Raw genomic sequence first — 11,161 nt, forward strand, 5'->3', positions numbered from 1 at the left:
AGGATCCCAATGAGGCAGCAGGAAGGGGTAGGTTGGAGCACTACAGAAGGTGCATCCTGGCAGGGCTAAAAACAGGGATCCCTAAACAGAAAAGTAAAGTACAAGGAATCCAGCAAGAACCTGGTGAAGATCCTTTTGAATTCTTTGAACGCATACAACACGCTTATAGATGTTACACAGATGCTGACCCCGAGGCCCCAGAGAACATATGAATGGTCAATATGACCTTCATAGGACAAAGCACTCCTGATATCTGGAAGAAATTGTGAAAGCTTGATGGGGCATTGGGCATGAATCCCTCCCAGCTGTTAAATATTACTTTCAAGGTGTATAACAACAGAGAGCACAAAACAAAGGAAGAGGATGTAAAACAGAGCACTGTCCTCCTTACAGCTGCTCTGACTGGGAGGGGAGCTATTCCCAGAAGCAAGACTCCTGATTGGAGGAATGGAGGTAAGCATCCTTTGGGAAAGAACCAGTGTACCTACTGCAAAAAAGGACACCAAAAAGAGAGTACCCTGAGAAGGGAAAGGGAAGTGTTGATGGTAAGAGGAGAAGGATAATTCAAATGGCTGGCAGGACTGGAGATTCAGATGGAGAGTGAAGGTGCCTGGGGACTCAACTGGGCTTTCATCATGCCATCCTCATTTCCCCACAAGAGCTTCAAGTACAATTGAAAGTGGGGAACCAGCTTTTTTGATCTATTTTTTTTGATAGATACAGGAACCAATTATTTGGTTTTGAACCCTAAATTAACACAAGACAGCAAGATCCAGTCTGGTGACCAGAATATCAGGAGAAGTTCAACCATGGTCTTTTCTCCAAATTCTAGAATGTCAAGTTGGAGACAAGATATTGCAGCACAGGTTTTTGTTTTTGTTTTTTTTTTAAATCTAAACCTGAATGCTGTATTTCCCCCCTGGAACGAGACCTTTTGCATAAACTGAATGCACAAGTGACTTCACTCCAAGCCAGTTAGAGGTGCAAGTGCCACCAGAACAATCCTTACAGTTCCAGATGGCCCTGCTAGGCATTCCAAAACCACTGCCAGACCAGTTGTTCCTGGAAATTCTAAAGGAGGTAAGATAGGATGTGTGGACAGATGGGACACCTGAGAAGGCAAAGAATGTCCAGCCAATACACATACCAATGAAAATCCCCAAAATAAAACCTAACCTGAGACAATATCTGCTAAAGCAGGAGACTCAGAAGGGCATTCAACTCGTGTAGAAATTCCTGGCATCAGGGATTAATCAGACCTTGCCAGTCACCATATAATATTCCTATTCTCCTGGTCAAGAAACCCAATTCAGATGAATATTGGCTTGTCCAGGACCTTCGTGCTATAAATAAGGTCGTTTAGGACTTACACCTTGTGGTGTCCAACCCTTACAGATTGCTAACAAATATTCCTGGTGAATGCGGCCAGTTTTCAGCTTGAGACTTAAAAGGCGCACTCTTCTGCATAGCACTCATGGAAAAATCACAACAGCTCTATGCCCTTGAATGGTATGACCTAGACACTCAGGCCACTCAACAATATTTTCAGACATTGCTCTCCCAGGGCTCCAAAACTTCCCCTATACTATTCAGGGAGGCCCTAGGTAAAGATCTGGGTCACTTACAATTACAAGAAGGATAGCTGCTACAGTATGTGGATGACATATTGATAGCAGTATCTGGCCAATACAATAAAGACCTTAAATAATTTGGCTGAATGTGGATACAAGTTCTAGCAAAAGAAAGCACAGATCTGAAAGCAAAAATTCTCTACTTAGGATTTACATTATCTAAAGGCCAGAGGGAACTGTTGCCAGACCAAAAGAAAGCTATAGCATGCCTAACTTCTCCCACCACCCAGTGACAGCTATGAGGATTCTTGGGCATGGCTGGTTTCTGTCAGATCTGGATTCCTAACTATGGACTCATACTGAAACCCCACTATGAGGCTCTAAGAAGGCTAGACTTGGAATCACTGGAGTGGACAAAGAAATATCAGGTGGCTTTTCATACCATTAAGACAAAGCCAATTTCAGCCCAAGACTTGGGGCTCCCTAACATGGACAAGCCCTTCAACTGATATGTACATGAAAGGCAGGGAATAAGCTTGGGGGTTTCAACTCAAAAACTGGGCTTATTTTTCCAAGCAATTGGATCAGACTGTCAAAGCCTGGACTGCCTGCCTCAGGGTAGTGGCTGCTACCCGCGACAACTTTCAGGAAACTGAAAAATTCATCCTGGGCCAACCCACTAAAGTATATGTGCCACCTCAAATACTCACATTATTGGAACAAAAAGGAGGATAGTGGCTCACTTCAGGAAGGATGGGCAAATATCAAGCAATCCTTTTGGACAATCCAAATGTGCGGATTAAAATATCATCCTCCCCAAACCCAATCACCTTGCTCTTTAGTGAGACATCAGAAGCCTTAGAACATGACTGCTTACAAGTTATTGAGACAGTGTATTCTTGCTGACCTGATTTGTTGGACTGTCCTCTGGAAGAATTGGACTTGGAAGTCTTCACAGATGGCAGCAGCTTCATGGATCAAGGTAAGAGATTTGCAGGGTGTATGGTGGTAACCTTACAAGAGACTTTAGAAAGTAAAGTCTTGTCCCCAGTGATTCCCTTGGCTCAAAAGGCAGAAATCATTGCCCTTACTCTGGCTCTACATCTAGCTTGAGGTGAAAGAATAAATATACACACAGATTCCCATTATACCTTTGACATACTTTATGCTCATGGGGCAATCTGGAAAGAAAGGGGACTCAAGAGTAGGGAAAAAGGAAATCAGACATGGCCCTGAAATCCTAGAACTGCTTGATGCCATTAACGAGCCTATTCGGGTAGCTATCATGCATTGCCCTGGCCACTAGAGGGAGAATACCCCTGTTGCCCAAGGATAAAGACTAGTTGACCAAGTGCCCAAAGGAGCTGCCAAGACAGTGACCCCTGCAATGAGGGGATCCCTTCTGCCACAGATAAACCTTACTGATTACAAGTCGATGTATTCCTTAAAGGAGAAAGAAGGAGCTGAAGAGTAAGGATACTACATTGAATACCCAGGAGGTTGGAAAGGGGATGCCTGCAGAGTGATTCTAGTAACTGAGGCCCTCTTATATGCTCTCTTGAGAAAAGTATATGAGAGCATGCATTATGAAAGAGATGCTACCCCCCAATGAGTTCAGAAGTACATCATAGGGCCTCACCTGCAAAAGACTATACAACGGGGTACCAAAAATTACATAATCTGTGCAAAGAACAACCACAAGACAGCTTCCAGTCCCCCACATCTGGGCACTCAACATAAAGGAAATTGGTCTACTGAAGACTGGCAAACAGACTTTACCCAGATGCCCTGGGCAACTGGGAATTTCAGGTTTTCATTAGTGTTCGTTGACACTTTTACTGGGTGGGTAGAATCCTTTCCCATTCAGACTGAGAAAGCATGAGAATTCACTCAGGTTTTGCTAAAAGAAATCACCCCCAGACTTAGTCTGCCTAACACCCTGCAAAGTGATAATGGCCCAGCTTTTTTCTGCCAAATAACTCAACGAGAGTCCAGAAGCTTAGCCATCTGAAGGATACTACACTCAGCTTGGAGAACTCAACTGGAAAGAGAGAAAATGAATCACATCTTAAAGAAAGCCACTGCCAAAATCTGTCAGGAAACACAACTAATGGTTTGGGATAAGGCGCTGCCCCTTGCCCTGCTACAGGTTAGAGTGTCTCCCTGAAGCAGACTTAAATTGAGGCCGTTTGAAATTCTGTATGGGAGACCCTTTCAGGCATCTTCCCTTGGGACTGAATCTCTGGACATTTTAAGAAACGTCATGATTGCTAACTATGTTAAATCATTAAGCTCTGAATTAACTTCTACCCATAAGTTTGCTTCTCATAGGTCTTCATATCCGTCTGATGTCCTTCCATCTGATGTCCCTCTACACGCCTTCTGATCAGGTAATCATGTTTTGCTGAAAACATGGCAAGACCAGGGACCCAAAACCAGTTGTCACCCAAAGGAACAGGCCCCTTTGAGATTCTTCTCATCACTCATCTATCTGTAAAACTTGTAGGCCTGAAACTCTGAATACATTACTCCTGGATCAAAGCAGCCTCAAAATTCCAGAAAAGTATCCTACTGTATCAAGGGATAAGTGGGTGGCAGAACTCCTTTGAGAGTTAAAATATGTCTTTAAAAAAGGAAACATTGATCTAATCCTTCTTCTCACAGTTATATTGTCATGGAAAGGTAATGCCCTGGTTTGAATCACCCAGGCCATTACTTCCTCTACTGAAGTTACAAATTGCTGAGTCTGTCACCCAAAATCCTCTTCTGTCCTATAACATGGGGATCCCTTAGTTTGACCAGTACATGACTTGCCCTTTCTTCCCTCAGGGTGGACCAGAAAGCCAGTCCCTAGAGGATTATATATAGTGGATGAATAGCACAATTCTCTACTGAAAAACAGGAACATTTCGATGACCATAGGATTATGGGTTACTATTGACAGGAGGAAACAATGAGAGGCCCTGGAGTCTGTCATGCCTGAAGGCCAACATTTCTAAGCCCCCTCCTTATTGCCCATTTTCCCTATATAACTGCCTCAAGATTCTGTAATTCTTTAAGATGGTTTTTTTAAACATTAGTCTGCCATCTTCCAATTATTCTGGCTAATGGAATAAATGCTTCCTTTGTCGACCTCTAATTCATTGTTATTCATTGGCTCAGATTGCGGCAAGCAAAGCAAGCCCTTTGCTCTATAACACACTCTCCTTGTTTTTTGGTGTGTCTATTTAACAATTTTTTTATCAGAATGAAGACACCTTGTTTAGAATAATAGGCACTGAGGTAAACAGTATTTTTGAGGGGAGTCTGGAAGTGGGCATGTCTTTTCTTTTGCTAAGCAGAGGGTGAGGTTTGAATCAGTCTAGTCAAGACTTAACCGGGGTTGTATTTTGTTGTTGTTTCAACAGTCTTCAAATTCATTCAACATTACTTTATTTGTAGGGAGGAGCTGTTTGTCAGAGGGCTTCTCTTAATATCAGCTTCACTGTCAGGTTTTGGTGTGTCCTTTGTGCTGTGCCTCAAGAAGAATTATCTGCACACTCTTGCTCCTCTTCCAGCAGTGACTGCTCCCGTGACTCCATGCTGGCTAACCTGCTTGGGAGAGGGGTTAGGAGTTTTGTTTCAGTTCAGTCTCATTCTTAGGCAAGTGCTTTGTTGCTTAGGTTGGGATTGGGCCTTTAAGAGTTCCTGCCTTTCTCTCCGCAGTATGGAACCTCTAATAGTCTAGGACAAGATGTTTTACTGTCCCTTCCCCATTTTTCCCCTTCCCCCAGCTGCAGGGTATCTTCACCTGTGCCCTGAAGGCAAGAGGGCTTTTCTGCCCTTCTCCTACCAGGTTAAGGGTTTTTTCTGTGTGGGAGATAGGGGAGAAAGGTCTGGTAGGGACTTCCTGCCCTTCTCATGCCGCAGCTGCTTTCACACCTCAGGCTTGACCACAGGAAAGGATTTCTCTGGGCTACATCCTTGACTCTGATCTTTCAACAGCCCCTGGTGAGGTCGATGGAAAAAAGCCTAATGATGAAAGTGAATTTCCTGTGTCTGTGACTCTCAGGTTTTCCATGTATTCCTGCTAGATTTTAGTAATTTGTTAGCAATTATAGTTGAGTTATTCTTACCAGCTTGTATAGCCTCTGACATCCGTCCCAAGTCAGAAGAATTTGCATCTCCTTTTCCTTGGAGGAGTCTGCCTTTCCTCGAGTTCTGGATTTTTGGTTGCCCTGATATTTCCTCTCTTTAATGGATTCAAGAAAAGTTGTGAATTTGATTACCTAGCTTTTCAAAAATTGTAAGTACGGTAGTGAAGCTCTTTCCAGCTTTCTATGTTCTAATTATAACTTTCAAAAAATTATTTTCTTCCTTAAATTAGCCTGCGATAATTTCTATTTACTTGTAAACCAAGATTAATGAAAAAAAAAGACAAAATACATTTATCCAGATGATAGAAAGCACAAACAAATATTTAAGAGACTTTAGACAACTATAAACACCATGAAAGCGGAAGGTCAACATGTCCAGCGGAGACCAGCTTATATAAGACTAGTGTAGAACATCAAAGGATGACCAATAAGAAGGGAATCCTGGATAAATGACTCCAGAAAAATCTATTAACTTCACTTCCTACAAGTTGTCACTGGTTTCTTGTCATAAGTAATAGGAGATTTACAGCAGGACCCTCTGAGTAAGCTTCATGTTTATTAACATGTACTTTCATCCTAAAAAAAACAGTATAAGTGTCTAATTTCACCAAGTAGGGCTATGATTAACACTTTCTGATGTCTTAAAAATTTTTTTGTTGAAGCTCTCCATAATCTTAAAAAATAATTGGCTGTCTGAACCAAATTCATTCAATCATTCAAAAATATTTATTGAGTGCCTGTCACCCACTGGTTGGTGCAAGGATGGTTTTGGAAGCATTTAACTGTTTTTCTAAATTGTTTTTTCCCTTTTACTATGTTAAGGAGATACAGTCACCAACCACCCTGAACCAGACCAAGCCTCCCCACAAGAGCTAAGCCTATGACCTTTGCCTTAATTAATTAATTTTTTTTTGAGGTAACATCTGCTGCCCATCCTCCTCTTTTTGCTGAGAAAGATTGGCCCTGAGCTAACATCTGTGCCCATCTTTCTCTATTTTATATGTGGGATGCCTACCACAGCATGGCTTGATAAGCGGTGCATAGGTCTGCACCCAGGACCCAAACCGGCAAGCCCAGGGCTGCCAAAGAGGAAGGTGCGAACTTAACTGCCGCACTACTGGGTCAGCCCCACCTCTGCCTTATTTTAAATGCTAAGATCTCTCCAGGTGGAGCTTAGGCCTTATTACCAAAACCTGCAGTGTATGTGGAAATGTGTTTTCTAACGGAGCCTGTGCAAGCAAATACCCACCTCTCCTTTTGGAATATTCATTCCTCATCTGAAATAGAAGGTCCCTGCTTCCCTTTGTTCGAGGATGCTGTGACTCTGGAAATGATTCCTCATGGTCTCCTATTTGCTGCAAATATACTTTACTTTGTGTGACAACAACTTCTGGTGGAAAGTCTGATTTAACTTTCCAGGAGGGAACCCATTTTGGTTTCAGTAACACACCTACCACTTGCCAGGCACTCTGTTAGATGTCGGGGGTCCAGTGCAATAGGGGTATGGATCTAAGACCCCAAGCCAACCACTGAAGTCACAATTCTGGCTGGAAAAACATCAGTTAAGGGTTGCCACTTTAGAAGTTACTGTTTCAAGCTTGCTTGTTTAGACAGAATCCGTACATTAGAAGATAATTCAGCGCTCCAAGATTTATAGTTCTAAGCTTAAATGTTTTCCTTCCCAAGTATACTAAAACCTCCTTGAATAAAGTGATCATATTGTCAACCACTGTATAGTCATGTGTGTGGCAAGATCCTTGATCTAGCAGGTGTTAAGTGACTGGTGAGTGAATATATATCAATGCAAGCTAAACAGAAGGGATTTTCCTCTAGGTGTTTCAATGTTTCTATGGTCTCTGTGATGGCTACTGGTTTTTCCCTAAGAATAATGGAGAATTGGTGGTAATTTATACTGTTACACAGGGCAATCATAGGGGTTCTGATAAAACAAAGAAAGCAACCAATGAGAAGTCAGAGATGTGAATGATGTAAGTAGAGACGAGACGGGAAAAGAATATTTGGGGAATATTCAAAAGGGAAAGAAAAGGACAGACTGAGAGAAAAGAGCAGGGACATGAGAAGATTATGTAGGTTGATGGGAGGCGACGTAGCTTAATGCTTTTATTGTATGAGTGAGAAAAAAATAGGCCTTAGAAATAAAATGACTTTTCAATGGCACATAAGACTTGTTCCATAGTAATTAAATTAGGGGAAGGTAAGCAGGATGAAAGCTGGCTATAAGGAGAGAAGCTGGAAGCCAGAAAGGAGAGTCAGAAGAGGAGGGGCCATGAGTGTGAGTAGGTGGTCCAGAGAAATGGAGAAGAAATGAGGTTCTGCGTAGGCTGTCCACAGAACTAGAAAAGAAATGAGAATCTGAATAGGTGGGCCAGGGTTTAGGGGAGGAATAGATTTTCTTCTTTGCAGACAGTGAGGAAAGGAAGGGTTTTTCTCTTGGTAGAAGGAAATCAGAATAGAGATACTGTGGGGTAGGTTTGCTTAGAACAGAAATAAAAGGCCCACTTTTCTGAGAGAAAGAAAGAACATCTGCAAATGAAATGTTGTTCCTGCAACTTCCATTGCTAGCAGTTCTCCTCCAAGGTGGTGACAATAAAGATAGTAAGAACTCTGGCAACTTCCCAGTTGGGTGCAAGAGGGTCTGTGTGTGTGTGTGTGTGTGTGTGTGTGTGTATGAGTGTATGTGTTTGTGTGTTTATGTGTGGTGGGTTTTGCCTGGCATATACCTGGAGAGTGAGAGTGTCAGCTTTTTCCATTCTGAGTGTCTCTGACCAGGTCCCTGTGCTCTTCTGAAGGTTGAATATAAGGCTGGGGCCCTGGGGCCAGCAAATGTCTCCTGAGATAACTATGGCTTCCCTTTCCCTCAGATTCTGAGTGTCCCTCTCTGGCACCTTACTTTCCCCATTCTCTCTCCTTCCCAATGACTCTTTCCTGTTCCTCTTGTTTGTGGTTTTACCGTAGACTTTCAGGAGCAATGTCCTTCCAAATCCTCCAGATCTCATCCTTTTGCAACTGCTGCTGTGTACACAACTGGGCTCAAGTTGGTTGAGTGAGTTGCAGACTCGTGGCTGTGAGAGCAACTCTGGCACTGTCTATTTCTTATGGCCCTGGTCCAAGGGCATTTCAGCAATGAGGAGATCACAAAACTGGAAAATTTATTTTGTATGTTCTCCGTTGGATTTCTTCAGGCATTTCACATCCATGCCAGTCAACTGCAGCGTGAATGTGAGTTCAGTTCCCACCACAGTGAATGGGGACATTGATGGCATGTGTGTGTCTGTCTCAATGAGTGTCTCGTTCCTCTAGGAGACAGCCTCCACTGACTTCTGAACCTTACCTTTCCCCATATAAAACTGCAATTGCACACTTTCGGGCAAAGAGTGTAATCCAGATCTTGATTCTTCAAAAGGTTCAAGTCTTCTGTTACAAACTCCTCTCTCATTGATTGCAGGCTTGTGCTTTATTATCTTCCATTAGTGGTTTCTTGTGACCAACACTTTCCCTGGCCTCCAACCAGATACCCTTGGCTTCCTCGTTCTTTGCTTGACTTATTAAAGTGTGATTTTTATCCCCCACCCATCTCTTCAGCAATCTCTATCAATAAATTCACTGTAACCTATTGCATTCCATTCACCCTAGATCCTTATAATGCCAACTCTCTCACACTCAGTCCTACCTTATTCTCTGCTTATGCTATTCGTGTTGCCTTCTTTGAACAATTTGCCACTTCCTCTTGTCACGCATCTCTTCCTCCATCTCCAACTACCAACAATTCCCCTTTTAACATAACTTCTGATAATACCAAACTTTGTTACATTCCCTCAAATTTCCTAAACTTCTCCCTTCTGTTTCTATTGTCTTTTGCTTCCGCTCATGTCATTTTATCTTTTTTACTCCCTCTTTCATCTAATTCACAATCCCTCTTCCCCCGATCCCTTTGAGGGACAGACAGCAGCAGGCTGTGAGCTGCACTTTGGGGAAACGTCAGTAGGCTTCATGCATGTTGCTTACCAAGGATCAGATTTCCTGAGTTTACAGAACAATTCATGGTTGCCATTGCCACAGGGTGGAAGCAGGGCTCAGCATGTCTGGAGACAACTCAATTGGGACCATGTGACCCTGGAAATAATCCACAGGCTCCTCATGACACCTGCCCATGATTCCGCTTGGGACTTCTCAATGAAGGGAAGGCAGATCTCCAGTGACAAGATCAGTGCTGCACTCTCCCTCAAGAATTTCCCATTTTAAAATCATACCTTGCCACATCCCATCCCCACCTTCCTGATAAGGAGCCAAGAGGGAGAGAGAATAACAGGCAACAGATTCTTGCAGTGGGAAATATGTGTCTACCTAAACTGATGTGAAGATCTGAACCTCTAAATCTGTGTTAGAGTCTTCATCTGAATATCTTTCCTGTCCTCTGCAGTAAGGTCAGAGGCCTGGCTGTCTATTGGCCCCAGTCCTGATTCCGGTTATCTGATGCTAGTTTATCACATCTGTGGATTCTACCCAAAGCCTATTTGGGTGATGTGGATGTAGAGTGAGCTGGAGCATCTGGACACTCAGTGAAGTAACATCTTGCCCGATGCAGATGGTACATGGTATCTTTGGAAGTCCTTGGAGGTGGAAGCCATTGAGACAGCTAACCTGTCTTGCCAGGTGAGACATAGAAGTCTAGGAGGGCAGGACATGATCCTCTACTGGGGTAAGAAAGAACTAGGGCCCGAGCTGCGAGTGGGAGTAGGTGGTCCTGAAACGGAGCAGGAGAGCCAGATGAGCAATTTGAGATTCTAAGGGTTTCATCTCAAAAAGGAATAAAAATAGGTAATTCAAGAAATAGAAGAGTTGAAAATGAGGGACCCATAGATGTAAGAGGCTGTGGAGAGTTAGATGAAGGATTCATCTCTGTAGAGGGACAAGAGAAGAAATAGGAAGAAAGGATATTGGTCAGGCAGACACTCAAATGAACAAAGAAAGATCCAGGAAATGCAGCAAAACAAGTTGTGAATTTGAAATGACACATTTGTGTGCACCCAAATCTACAGAACATCACAACCCCATGGGCTTGATCTTCTGAGCACTGATGGGGCCCCTGGTACTTCTGACAGGTTTTGCATTTTGGCTTAGGAAAGCTAATGAGTTCTTGTATCCATCCTTCCTGTGCTTTTATCCATTCCCCACTTTCTTCTAATCTTTTTTGTTTTCTCTCTCTTCAGTCCTCCTCCCCTCCAGTTCCCTTCCTCTCCTCTCTTCTCACCTCCACCTCACGCAGACTGACTTCTGTCTCTGTTCTTATCAACACACCCTGTGAAATTCCAAACATTATTCTCCTTAGGAATGAGATCCCAGCAGTCCAGGGACCCAAATGCAGCATGATGATGATTTCTATTCAAGTCTTCTTGTACAAGTCTGTTGCGGTTGTTTATTTCTGCCTAACAA

At 43.0% G+C, this 11,161-nt stretch overlaps 1 pseudogene; it reads left to right on the forward strand.

The window, feature by feature from the left end:
* Nucleotides 1–290: 290 nt before the first annotated feature.
* LOC106828398 (T-cell surface glycoprotein CD1a-like) lies at nucleotides 291–10,913 on the forward strand (annotated as a pseudogene).
* The last annotated feature ends 248 nt before the right edge of the window (nucleotides 10,914–11,161 follow it).

This window comes from Equus asinus, chromosome 25 (genome assembly GCF_041296235.1).
Source record: "Equus asinus isolate D_3611 breed Donkey chromosome 25, EquAss-T2T_v2, whole genome shotgun sequence".
Lineage (NCBI taxonomy): Eukaryota > Metazoa > Chordata > Mammalia > Perissodactyla > Equidae > Equus > Equus asinus.